Source organism: Heterocephalus glaber, unplaced genomic scaffold, assembly GCF_053883595.1.
Source record: "Heterocephalus glaber isolate CG9 unplaced genomic scaffold, H.glaber_assembly_v1.0 deba00001586, whole genome shotgun sequence".
Lineage (NCBI taxonomy): Eukaryota > Metazoa > Chordata > Mammalia > Rodentia > Bathyergidae > Heterocephalus > Heterocephalus glaber.
Window position 1 is genome coordinate 19,007,927 of NW_028258364.1, and position 13,734 is coordinate 19,021,660.

A 13,734-nucleotide genomic window follows, 5' to 3' on the forward strand; every position below is an offset into this window, starting at 1 on the left:
ATTGAGGCATAGAGGGATGCATGGCACCTTGTATTTTCATACATAGGTTCTACTGGTAATTTCTCATTTGGCAATGCTTTATGCTCTGTGATTTCGGTCACTCAGCTAACACAGAAGGCTGTAGGAAGGGAAGAATAAGGGCAAGGAAGACAGGCATCTCTTTCCCACCAGCGTTTAATCCTTACACTCACCCTCCACTGGGTAAATACCTTTTAAATGGAGGAGATTAGTCACTGCCGCCCTCTTAGCATCTCTTCCAAAGTGAAGCTTTTCTCTAAACTAGTCTCTAACCTGCACATTCTGTCTCAGCGGATCAATAAGAAACCGTTTTTGACAAGTCAAATTTCATTTTTTAGGGGAAAAATAACCCTTCCTATCCAGGCTGCCGAAATTGTGGCTTATGTGTTCTCAGTCCCTTGAGCTATCCATCCGCCTTTCACTACAGACAGAAGCCAGCTGTCTTGGTCAGTGCACACTAAGGGCTTACTTTGCTGGCTTCTTCGGACAGAGATTTAACAGTTGCACGTGTTAGATGTAAAGGAACACCCTTCTCCATTGAAAGAGAAATTTTATTTCTTAGGGAGGAAAAAAATACAGCACGTAGTCACCAGGATGCATTATGAACCTGCTATGGCGTGTGGGATTTATGACCAAGGTCTTCTCTTCCACAAGGCTTCTTCAACTAAGGGCGGAAATACAGAGCTCGGCGCTGCCAAGTTTTCCGAAGACCTTTGGCTCCATCTAGTGGCCAGATTCTGTCATGTCGCCCAAACGTTTTCCTCCTGGAATTTGAAGAGAATGAGGGCTCTGGCAGAGGAAATTCAAAAGCTCCTACTCTAAACAGGCTTGGCAGAGCCAGAGTTGGCCCACACAGCAACTGTTGTGCCTCAGAACGCTGAGCCGGGTGTCTGACATTTCCTCACTGGCTCCCAGAGAGAGGGCTGCACCGGCTTTCATGGCATTCTGAAAAGAGCCATTTTCCAACGTGTCTGAAGAGCGCTTGAGCTGTCCCTGCTTAGTCATGTACTGGGCCACACGGGGGAGGTGTGTGCACGTGGGAGTGCACGCGTGTGTGGGCACGCGCTTGTGTATGGAGGGAGGGAGCACGAGAATGCTCGGGGTTGTGATGAGCTCTGCCGTGCCAACTGGCATCAGGAAGAGACATATCCAAAATCACACTCCACATGGCCTCTAAATTTAGATAATCTTGTCAGTATCCTGTGCTATGAGGCCTTCTTTCTCTATGCTGTGGTTTAAAGGCTTAAAAATAGAAGCCAAATTCAGCCCATTGGAAAGCGAGGGTGGTTAATGGCGCTGTCCAAGAGGACGACAGACAGCAGCTCACACTGATCCAGAGGCCACCAGCCTCACAGAAGCAGTGACTCTGTCCACCTCCTCCCTCTCCTCAGCCTTATCCCTGCCAAGGGACAGAGAAGCAAAATGGTCAGGGGCCTGGGTCCCCTCTCCCTTCTGCTCTCCTCCTCCCCAGGGGTGTATTCCTCACCTTCCCATCACTAGGACAAAACGCCCAACACCCACACCTTGAGAAAGGTTTATTTGGCTCTTGGTTTCAGAGAGTTCAGTCCACAGCCAGCTGGCTCCAAAGAGAACCAGCATACAGCAGAGGACAGCTTCGACCCATGGCAGCCAGGAAGCAGAGGGAAAGGAGAGCCGGGGAGGAATACACCTTTCCAGGTCACACTCCTGGTGACCCACCTCTTCTGATCAAACCACATCTCTTAACAGCACATTCAGCCACCAACTCAACTGATTAGTCTACTGTTGAGTACAGCACTCCCATGATCCAGTCACCTTCCAAAAGCGCCACTTCTGAACACATGAGCCTTTGTGGGGGGACCTTTTAGATCTGAACTATATCAAGACTGTTACAGTTTGGATCTTGAGTGGCCCCCATGGGCTGTGTGTTGAAGACTTGGTCCCCAGCCCATGGCATTACTGGGAGGTTGGGGAACCTTTAAGAGGTGGGGCCTGCTTAGGAGGAAGTTACGTCATTGGGGAGGTAACCTTGCAGGAGATAATGGGGCCCACCCTTTCCTCTGTTTCCTGGCCTCCTCCACTTATGGTCCTGCCATGAGGTACTGTGCCACCCCAGGCACAAGGTAACAGGGCAAAATGACCATGGAATGAAACCTCTGACACTATGAGCCAAAATAATCCTTTTTTCCTTATAGGCTGTTTATCTCAGGTATTTGTCACAGTGACAGAAAGCTCACTAACAAATTAACCAAAAAGCTTGAGGAAAGGTTAACAGAAGTTGGACATGGATAGATCTAAGATCCCATGTCAGCCAGCACTTCTTTTTTTTATTATTATTGTTTATTGGTACATTTTAAATATACATAACAATCACATTCCTCATAGGGAATTTGTACCTGTACATGACAAATCTTGATTCTTTTTTTAACCCGTTCCCCTGCCCTCCCTTCAACCTCTCTTCCTCTCCTTATTTATAAAAGCTTTGTTTCCATTTTTTTCTTCTTTTCTCATTTTCTTTTCCTTTCCCTTCTTTCCTTTCCCCACCTCCTCCCTAGTTCCTCTACCCATTTGAACATTTTCTTCCTATTTCACATTATCTATTATACATTTTGGCCCTCATTTACACTTTCAGTTTCTCACATCAGAGAAACAATTCAGTATTTACACATGTGTGTCCAATTTATTTAACTTAAGAGTGGTCTCTAGGTGCATCCATTTAGCTAGAAATGTCTCAAGCTTATCTTTCTTTATTGCTGAGTAGTACTCCACTGTGTGTGTGTGTGTATATATATATATATATATATATATATATATATACATGCATCTTGTTTATCCATTTGTCAGGTGGACACTGGGGCTGTTTCCACGCTTTAGCTATTACAAACTGTCCCGCTATAAACATGGGTGCACATATATCCCTGTGGTATGATGCTTTTAATTCTTTTGGGAAAATACTAAGCAGGGGAATAGTTTTTTGAGGAATCTCCACAGTGATTTCCACAGTGGTTGCACAAGTTACACCCCACCAACAGTGCATTCGTTTTTTTCCTTTTTTTTTTTCTTTTTTTTTTTTTGGTGGCACTGGATAGTGACTCTAGGGCGGTGGCAGCAAGCCCGCTGCAAACAGTGCAAACAGCAGGAAGACCCTCTGTCAGCACACCAGCCAAGTGTTTGCGTTGTTTTTTCTGAACTAAAACCTCAGTATTCAGGTTTAATTGCAGTGTTAACACTTTGCAATAAATAAATAAGTGGGTTTAGGGTTGCAGTTTGGGAACTCATTCTCTAAAAGGTTCGCCATCACTGCTCTAGGGCCTTCTTACCGAGCTATATCCCCGGTCCTTTCTTATTTACTTACTTATTTATTTGTTTGTTTATTATTAAGACAGTATGTTGCTAAGACACTAACTGCTCGGGCTGGGCTCAAATTTGCAGTCCTCCTGACTCAGCCTCCTAGAGTACTGGGATTACACCATGCTCAGCTACCACCCAGCACTTTTGAATGCATGGAAGCGGGAGTGGTGGTACAAGAGAGGACAAGAGAGCATCATCACCACTGCAGGGCTCAGAGTGGCTATGACAGAAAGTTCAGGCCACCATCTGTCTTTGGAGGAGATCAGTGACCAGGGATGATGACCCATTGACACCCAGCACCTCTTCGGCTCGCTACAACCCCAGAAGATCACAAATCCACCAGGCATTGCTCTCTATTTTTTTCCTGCCCTATTTATTCTTATTGCCCTATTTTAAAAATTATTTTAAAATTATTTTTGCATATCAGTGGGGAATTTAAAAGTAAAATGTAGATAGGACAGAAATTCACTCTTTGGATTCCCTTGTTTATTTAATCCCCAAGCAGAGTGGATGCCTTACCATCAAAAAGATATCAGTTTCCTTATTAACCCCTTTCATGAAAAAGTAGGACTATAAGAGTATCTTCCCCATCAGTTATTGTGAGAATTACCTGTGCTAATACATGTAAAATGCTTGGGACAATACCTATGTTCTCAATAAATGTCAGCTCTATGTAGTAAAATAATGGTAGAAATCAGATAAGCCAGGCCAGGGAGCTTAGATAGATTATTTGCTCTTTAAAAATCCTTTTTGCAAGTTGCATGAGTGGATTTGTTTTCAGAAAACCCACGTCTCCTCTCCAAGACCTCAGGCTCCCCAAGGAACCAGTGGTGTTAAGAGCTCTTTGGTGGGACTTCACAGTCACCAAATTCCATCCACCACTCAGGAGACAAAGAGAATTTGAATGCAGTAGGCACCAGGGACAATCACACTAAAAGGCCCCCGGAACCCATCTGGGGCCAGGCCCTCTGTGAGCAGCTCTGATCACCTGTCGTGGAATTTTTGAACACCCTGAGAAAGCATTATAGATGGAGGCTTCAACTTTCAGGGCAGACTCCGACTTTTAATTTCATGAAACTATCTGAATAGTCTACTGAAGAGAAAGCTGGGCATACCACAGGTGGGGTGAAGCTGTCTCATGACTCGTCCTTCCTAGGAGGACAGGCACTTCCAGCCTTATGAGAGAAAGATGAGACAAGGCAAAAAGCAAGCAGGTGAGATGGGAGACAGTGTGGACGGATGCATGGGTGAAGACAGATATTGATGTAGAGATAGATGATTGATACAAATCGTTACGGGTTGTGTTTAGATGTCCCCCAAAGCCTCATGTGGATGAGGTGGGACTTTCTTTTTCAGAGGCCATTGAATCTGAAATGTGTGATGCTGGGGTGGGTGAAGGGCGTGCGATTACTGAATGACTACACCATCTAATCCCGGTGTCTAAGATAAAAGGGGCAGAGTGCTCCATTTGCAGCACATATAATAATAAGTTAAAAGAGGTAGAAAGGTGCTGTTAAACTCCCTTGTTGCCTTTGCTGCCTTGTGTGCGCCATGTTGTTTCTACTCTGTGATGCCTGTTTGTCATCCCTGCCTTGGAGCCAGCCGATTATGGACTGACCTCTAGGAACTGTAAGCCAAACAAACCCCTTCCCCTTTAGCTTTTTGATGCCAGGTATTTTGTCTCAGCAACACGAGAAAAGTAACTAACACACAGATAGAGATAGATGAGATAGACATATATAGATGGTAGATAGATGCTATATGTACATAGATAATCATAGATAATAGATAATCAATAGATCTGCAGGCTACTGCGGAGAAACACAGAGCAAGAGCCTCACTAATTCAGCCTTTTTGTTCCCCACCTGAAAAACCTAAGTGCATCCCAGATTCCAGCCTGTACCGTACATCACCCCTTTAAAAGCTCATTGAGAAGTTCAGTCATGATCCTGTCCTTATCCCAGAGCTCTTGGGAAACCTTGTCATTAACTCTTACAATCGCTGCACCTGCTCATTCACTCCTGGGAAAATGTCAAGATCTTTCTTTCCTTTTGTGGAACCAGAGGCTACAGAGCAGGCACTTTTCTTTCACGGAGACTTTTTCTGAAGGGTGGGTTGTTTTTTTTTTTTCTTTTCTTTTTTTCTCCTCCCACGATTCCAAAGATTTTATTTTAGACCGCAATGGCAAGCACAAAGAGGCATTCAGCTCAGCCTGCAGATTGCTAGAAAGCCCCTCACATCCCACGGAAATTAGAAAGGCAGCCGTGCTCATCAGCAACCGTGTATAAATTTGGAAGGAGGGATTTTATAGAATCAGCCCGTTTTAGAATGAGAAGCAACATTAGTCCATCCTCTTCATCACCGAGATGGAGACTGAGGCACTTAGGATCTAATCTTTGACTACTCAGCGCCTCGTTTCTCTCTTCTCCTCAAGCAGAAGAATGATGGCAGGTGACTGAATTAACAAGGGCTGGCATTGGGGGCAGAGCTGTGGAAGAGCGAATATCACCTCTCCTCCAGGCCCCGGCCTTCTCCCTGCTGCTGAGCATAAGCAGCTCTGTCCCATGCAACCCGGGCCACCCTGGATTCCCACAAACCCCACCACAGAGAGGGCCTGGCTGGTCCCTGGCCACAGAGCGCTTCTGATTCTGAGTGTTACTTACACGAGACCTGCATTAAGCATTGTGGTGGGGAATATTTAATGCAGATGGTTGGCAAGTAGCTTTGCCAAAATTGTCAGAAAATGCACATGAGGAAATTATCTTCCTCATCCCTTGGTGGGTATTGTCTTGTATTGTCTCTGCATTTTGAAGTGTTTTCTTTCTTAAAGATGTGATTTTAAACAACTCCTCAGTTGAGAATAGGGAGAAAGGAGAAGGAGGGAGAGAAGAAAACAGATAAGGAAATAACACAAGAAGGACACACACCTGCAAGAACATGGACTCTCCATGCCGCTCCAGAGGAACCATGTCTGTGAGAACAGAGCCTCAGGTGAGGAGACTCCTGGGAGCTGTCAGAGAGGGAAGATGGGAAGGATGCTCAAAGATGGCCTCTCCCAGGGCAGATCCAGCAGCACAGAGTGGCAAGAAAAGACAGTGACATTCAACTAACTAGAACTGACCATGAGGCTCAGCCTCTACAGAACAGCTGGCAAAAGATGAAGGGAGGAGGGGAGGAAGGAAGGAAGGAAGGAAGGAAGGAAGGAAGGAAGGAAGAAGGGGAGGAGAGGGAAGGGAAGAGAAGGGAAGAAAGGAGGGAGGGAGGGAGGAAGGATCAAGCAATGGAACCAAGTTCCAGAAGGGAGTAGGACCACCAGAGGCAGCAGCCATCCTAAAGAGTGAATGCAGCTTTAGGGGCCAATGTAGAAAATGCCAAATTTCTCCAGAGGAGAAAGAAAAAGTGTAATTATCTAGATGAGACTGCAGGAGGGAAGAGAGCATGCATCTAGAATGTCCCCAAAGGGCCGGGTGTTAAAGGCTTGGGCCCCTGACTAGGAGTATTGGGAGGTGGTGGAAACTCTAAAAGGTGAGTCCTAGTGGGAGGTCTTCTTGCCACTGGAGCTGTCCCCTTTGAAGGAAATAAAGGGACCCCACACCCTGCTTCTTCTCTCTTTAGCATCCTGGCCATGAGGTGACAGTTTTACTACACACTGCTGTGTAAGGTGCTGCTCACTACAGGCTCAAAACAATAAGCCTGGCCAATCATGGACTGAAGCTTTCAAAACTGTGAGCAAAATAAACCTTTTCTCCTTATAAGCTGATTGCCTTGGGTACTTATTACAGCAACAGAAAGCTGACTAACACAGATGGTCCCTGAGAGTAGCAGGCGGTTCCCCTCTATCTTTCTCAAAGAGGATGAATCCAAGTGCGGGAGCTACAGTATAGACATTCAATTGAGCATACATAAGGCTAGTTTCTTTTTGGATTCACTGCCATCCTAGACAGCATACAATAGCCTGAGTGTCTCTCCTGAGAACTGCCCCAACCTTAACACAACAGAACAGGCAGAATTAAAGGCAAAAGGTCATGAAGGTCACCTGAACTTCCATCAGTATTGAAGACCAGACTGCTACCTCTAGCCTAGGAAAACTGAGTCCTTCAATATTCCACAGAGCTTGCATTGGGCTGGAGGTGTAACCCACATAACAGAGAACGGCTTCTGCCTGTCTTTATGCTCTGTGTGTCTGATTCCAAGGAGTTCCTGTGGGAGTGGATGTAACAGGAAGGAACACAGTCAGCACAAGCCATTGTAGGAAGCAGTTCCCAAGAGGGTCACTATTTAGGGGTCCTACCTAGAAAGATCAGGAAGGTGCACCGGGAGGATCAGCAAGGCCCTCAGTGCCAGCAGATTGAGCCAACTTCTGGCGTCATTAGACCTCAGCTAAGACTGGCCAGACAAAAGAAGGAATCAGCGAACGTCTCAGAGGGATTTCCCACACAGTTTAACAGAAGGAAGACAGAAGCGTGCATCACAACTCGCTGCCATAAAAGTGTCATTATGCTCTTGGAATCTTTGCTGTACCCCATACCTATTTCACATCCCTTGTTCCATCTCTCCATGGTGAGCAGCACTGGAGCCCTTGAACCTGATGTTCCATGGACTGCAGGAAACCTGAAAACTAGAGCGAGAACCTCCCACCATGTAGACAGTTGAGATTGGGGAAGAGGAAAAGCACCGAAGGCCAGGTCAGGAGAGGAGGGTGAGGGTCAGGCTGAAACTCTGGAGCCACCACAGCTCAGTAAGTGGAGCATCCCCGAGGGGACACTGAGAGGAACCCAAGAGGCCCGGACTCTGAGAAGCCGTGAGCGCCAGTCTCACTGCTGTGACCACTCTGTGGCCGAGGGCAAGCCTTCTCACCTCTCTGGGCCTATTGTGAACGGCACGTAGAATCCAGCTTCTTCACTAAGAACTCAGCCACAGCAGTGGAGTCCCACGCTGGGATGAAGGGTGTGCTGTCATTAGAGAATTTTAAAGCAATAATAAAACAGACTCAGCCACCCTGTTTCTCATCATGGTGCACATTCAATGGAAAGCAACATCTATGCTGAAATGCTCCTACCTGCTGGGTACTTTATCTCCCTCCTTACCTCCTTGCTGTGCTTCAGGACCAGACAGCCCTACATGGGCCAGCAGTCCATGGAAGAGCTTTCCGGTGCCACTCAGCAATGACAAACGATTAGCACCACACTAACATTGAAACCAGTGATGCTGAAAAATTCAGAGGTCATGTGGGAGGCTAAAGAATGGCCCCAAAGCCACAGTTGCTAATTTCTAGGCCCTGGCAGTGCTAACTTACCCGGTAATGACTTTACAGATATGATTAAATTAAGGGTCTTGAGATGAAAGGTTGTCGTGGATTATCCCAGTAGGCTCTAGGTATCCCTATAAGAGACACACAGGGAGGGCGTGACACCCCCAGAAAAGAGGATGTGGCTGCTTTGAGCTCCCACCAGAAGCTAGAAAGGTTATGGAACAAATTCTCCCTGCAGCCTCCAGAAGGTGGGTGGCCCTGCCCACACCCTGATCTCAGCCCAGCAAAATTGATCTCAGACTTCCGCATTCCGGCACTGTAAGAGAATACATTTCTGCTGTGGGTGGCCATTTGCTACAAAGTAGTAAGGGACTCACACAGGTGGTCAGGGGAAAGGCAACTGCAGTGGAGACAGAGCCTCCTCTTCAAGGGCATTACGGTCTCTCCAGAGGATTACGGTCTCCACTTCCTGCTGTTCCACTTCCACTGGCATCTTCTCCCTGGAACCCAAAATTCTAGAATTTCAGAAGACCGCAGATGAGACTACAGGTGAAGTCTTAGGGACACAACGTTGGAGAAACGGCGCTGAAATCTGTCCCAAAGAAAGCGGCATCCTTGGGACATTAAGTGCGAATTTGCCACCAGAACAGAGTTCCTGCCATTCAGAAAGCCGGCCTGGGCCGGCCGTGGGTGCTCACATGACACCCAGGACAGCTCCTGGAAAGCCCTGCCCTGCTGGCAAGGTCTGCAGACCTGGGCGGTCCCTTTGGTAAACGCCCTCTGCACGCTGTCAGGTGGCAGATCCTTTCTCTACTTCGGGAAGCATTTCATTAGTGACCTACTTTCTCACTCCACACCTCACAGGAACCAAAATCCCCACTCAAAGGGGAAAGAGGATAGACTTCTAAGGGCCCAAAAAAAGGCTTGTGTTTTAAACCCAAACAGACCAAAGCAAAACAACAGGCTCACCTGGGCCTGACATCTGGCTGAAAAGGATCTTAAAGTGCAGGAAAGCACCACGAGAAATAAGGATTAATACTGGTTAATAAACTTGCTGAAAGCCTGCATGGCCCCAGTAATTTATTCCCCTTGTGCCTCCCATTTTCCGTCAGTGTGCTGCTAGAAAAAGACCTGTTGGTAATGAATTTATGTGAATCAAAACACAGTTTAAATACACTGAAAGGGAGCTGCCCACTAGAGAAATCTCCTCGTGAATTCTTTCATAATGTGAGGACTCCATTTTTAATTTCTTTTTGATGAAAGTCTGGATTCTTCCCATCGTATTTGCTTAAGGAGAGGTGCAGATTTACAAGTACAAATTCCAGTGAGTTCTACTCCACTGCCAAGGTTAATTGCCACCCTTCTTTCAAGGGAAGCTAGGGAGCTACGGCTCCACTGTGCCACTTTTGCAAGCAGCAACTTGCCCGGCCCTAGGAGAATTCCTGTAGCGATTTCCACATTGTATACTCAGAGCAAGGAACATTAGGACCACCAAGTTGGAAAATCAAGGGACCCACAGTAGGAAAATGCACCAAACTGGAGGTGGGGAAGTTTTTAGTGAGCAAATAATGAAAAGTGCGACTGGTACTGACACAAGAGAATCAACTCAGAACACTCAAAGGCTGAAGCATAACTAGTTATGGAAATAAGAAAGAGTGGAAGAAAAGGGCCCAAGAGAGAAAAATAGGAAAAGAAGAAGAAGGGAAGAGAGATGGCCAAAGCAAAGGAAATAAGTGAGTTGAAGGAGGAAATTTAAACATTAGAGATGAAGAAGTAGGCGTGTAGATCAGCAGTAGAGCATGTGTTTCACACACATAAGGTCCTGGGCTCGATCCTGGGCACCAAATAAATAAAATAAATACTAGGAATAAAAGCTAGGAAGAGAAAAGGGTAAAATGAGTTTTAAATTTTTAGAAAATCTCCTTTGTTCTTGGATTCATACATTTAAAAGTACCCCGTTGAACAATTAAAAAAAAAAAAAGAAGTACCCCATTGGCTGGGGCTGGGACTCAGTGGTTTAAATCCAGGGTTTAAACTCCAGCATCACAAAATAAATAAAAGAATGAATGATGGACCCCTAGACTGCTAACAAGTACAAATCTGTACAATTTTCAGGCCATCCTCCCTTTTGACTGCACACCATCATGATGGGCATGCCATCTTATATACACATAAACCGAGGTATAGTTCACTTCCTGCCTGGTCTTCCACAGCTAGGAGTGCAGAGTCTGACTTCAGAAGGCCCAGGCCTTCTAGTTCCCACCAGATTATCTCTCCTATCATCCTCCTGAAGCACCCTGGAATCTTCACATGCTTCCTGCGTTGTGTGTAGGTGTTATGGCTTGTATCTAGATGTCCCTCCAAAGATTCGTGTGGCCATAGGTGGGGCTTTTTGAAGGTGGCTGGATCTAGGGTGAGTGATGCTAGGATCAAGGAGGTGAGGCTGGGACAGATTCACGGTGCGATGCTAGGACTAAGGGTGCCCCTGGGTGTCAGTGCTACTCATCCTAAGTGTAGGTAGCCTGGATAAAATACAAGGGACAGAAAGAGGGCTGTAGTTGTTGTCACTTTCCACTTGCTACTTGCTACTTCACTGTTTTCCTGCCTTTCACCTGCCATGAACCATTTCTCCTCTGCGACGCCTCTCTGCCATGCCACTCTGCCTTGGAGCCAGCCAACTGTGGACTGAAAACCTCTACAAACTGTGAGCCAAATAAACCTTTCCTTTCTTAACTTTGGGTGTCAGTATTTTGTCTCAGCAATGAGAAAAATAACTAAGACAGTAAGCAAAGTCCTTGAAATCAATTCCAATCCACTGGTACTAAAGCATGTGTATCACCTGTCTTAGTCAGTTTGACCTATAACAAAATACCAGAGTGGGTGGCTAAACACAGACATTTATTTCTTGCTGTCGTAGAGTCATATTCAGAATCTGGTGGCACCTTTAGGAGGTGATTAGATCACAAAGGTTGAATTTCAGGCAACTCTGCAGATCTATGAAGTAGATATTTTTTGGTGTACTCTCAAATCATAAGGGTCTGCTAGTGAGGAACTCTGCCACTAGACAGATAGTGGCCTCACACAGCGCGCCATTTGGTGGCTGCTGCCCCTGCACCCCATGTGAGCTGGAACGCATGCCCACAACCCCAACATGACTCCCAACTGGAGATAAAAAGTGAGGAATCCAAGCAGCCCCTCATTTTGGCTGCATTGTGCCAAACGACTGGTATAACTGAAAGGCTCTTCTCCTCTGAGGTCTGGGTGTTGTGATGTTGTATAGACAAGGCCACATCCCTCCAAGCTGCCATGCACGGGCCACTGATCAACTTATTTAGAAACAGCCTCACATAGCCTTGAGATCGGAGAGAAAAAAAGCAGGCTGCCTGCCCCACTCCAATGTCCTTGAACAGAAGTCTAGCTTCCTCACTCTTCTTTCCAAGCACATGATATTTTTTTTAAAAAGACAGCAGAGCCCTCAAATCCTCTCATCAAAGAGGCATTGACTTTTAATTTTACAAATGTGGCTCTTTCCTATAAGGAATGAGAGAATTCATTAGTAATCATACTCCAGAGACTTATTCCACCTGAATGTTTCTTTCTTCTGGCTAGCATATAATTATAGCCCAGATTTCTGATTACAGAAACTTTTCCCTTTAACTGCTCTACAATTTTAGACTCTCATTTTCCCATCTCTCTTTTTCTAGTTGGTCTTTGAAGAGGGAGGAAACAGGAAATCGGCAAAGATAACATGTGCGTAGGCACCAGAATGGTCATACCTCATTCCTAGAGAGCACTTTGTCTCTAAGCGCTCTTCGAGCCTGGGGCTAACAGGACTGGGGGCATCCATAGGAAAGAATCCAAATGTGCATCTGGTTGTGATGGGCAGAAGCCATCTAAACACTGCCTACCCTTACAGGCGAATTGAAAAGAACCTCATTTAAAACATGTGATACTACCTAGACTTGTTCTTGCCACATATACTGACCGGGTAGGTAAATAACTTCACATGTCACAACCTGCCCTCAGCATTGTTTTGCCGGCCACTGAAGTGCACAAGGAAAGAAAGTACATCCATCACCAGGGTTGCTCCCAGCCTTGCAGAAATCCTTCCTGGGCTGTCAGGAAAGCCAGGCGATTTCCAAAGCCATTCTCTGTAGGAACGTGCACCTGGTCCGTGCACTCTGGCAAGCAGTTGTAGAGTAATAAGCCTGGGTGTGTGCGACACAGGACAAACTGCTGAATCAAGGAAGCGGCATCTGACAAGCCTCCTATCTGCCCATGGCAAATGCGGGGCCTGCTCCTTGGAAGAGCAACAGGCCATCTGAGCAATTGCAGTGTTTCTCTCCTGCACACACTCACTTCTCATCTCTTCTTTTCAAAAACAAATTTTCTCCTTAGCTTTCTGTTATTAGTCTCCAGTGATGAACAATAGGTCGGAAATTCTGAGAAAATAAACTACTGAAATTATTATTCACTCCTTGCTCTGGATTTGCTCTGTGAGCTACGGGCTACACACTCTGCATTCGGTGATGAAGGCCCCGTCCCATGTGTTTTCCCAGTTCAATCAACTGTGCTAAAGAACTGTCACAATAGCCCTTGACGACAAGAAAATAAAATTTAGGGTAGAATGGAAAGCCCGACTTGCATTGCAATTCTTCTCTGCACCTGTTTCTCTCTCTTTTTGTCCCCCACCCTTGTTGACAATGTTGCCAAACCTTTTCATCCACCTTAATGACAAAGGAAAAGGAATGGATTGTTTTTCCAGTTTGGATAATTGCCTCTGAAATGTTGTCACAATCTTCCAAATGACTATATTTCTTTCATGTCAGACCACTGTGATTTCCACACAGCGCAGGTTTCGGTTTTGTTAAGGTTCTGGTCTGCTGACAGCCGTGGAAGTTTTGTTTTGTTTTTTTGTTTGGGGTCTTTTTTTTTTTTTTAAGAAGAAGACAAAGCAAAAACCAAATAAGTCACAATGATAACTTAGGACAGCAAGATCGACATCTGAATCAGATGATAATAGCAGGAGCCGCAGCAGGGAGGGGATATGTCTTGTGTCAAGAAAAGAAAGGCACGAAAAGTTATTTAAAACTGATCAAAACCCACTAGGAGTCACAATCCCATCATGGTTTCCC

The 13,734-nt window shown here is 45.8% G+C and overlaps 1 long non-coding RNA gene across 3 annotated transcripts; it reads right to left on the bottom strand.

Annotated features, from left to right (window-relative positions):
* Nucleotides 1–555: 555 nt before the first annotated feature.
* Nucleotides 556–13,354, bottom strand: LOC147823428 (uncharacterized). Of its 3 annotated transcripts, none has more exons than XR_015443923.1 (3): nucleotides 8,977–13,354; nucleotides 8,206–8,730; nucleotides 556–782 (listed from the first exon to the last, which is right to left on the bottom strand). It is a non-coding gene; the product is annotated as an uncharacterized LOC147823428 (long non-coding RNA). The 3 variants fall into 3 exon arrangements; XR_015443924.1 differs by lacking the exon at nucleotides 8,977–13,354 and having other exon boundaries at nucleotides 8,206–8,300; nucleotides 8,436–8,966; XR_015443922.1 differs by lacking the exon at nucleotides 8,977–13,354 and having other exon boundaries at nucleotides 8,206–8,966.
* Between the last annotated feature and the right edge of the window lie 380 nt (nucleotides 13,355–13,734).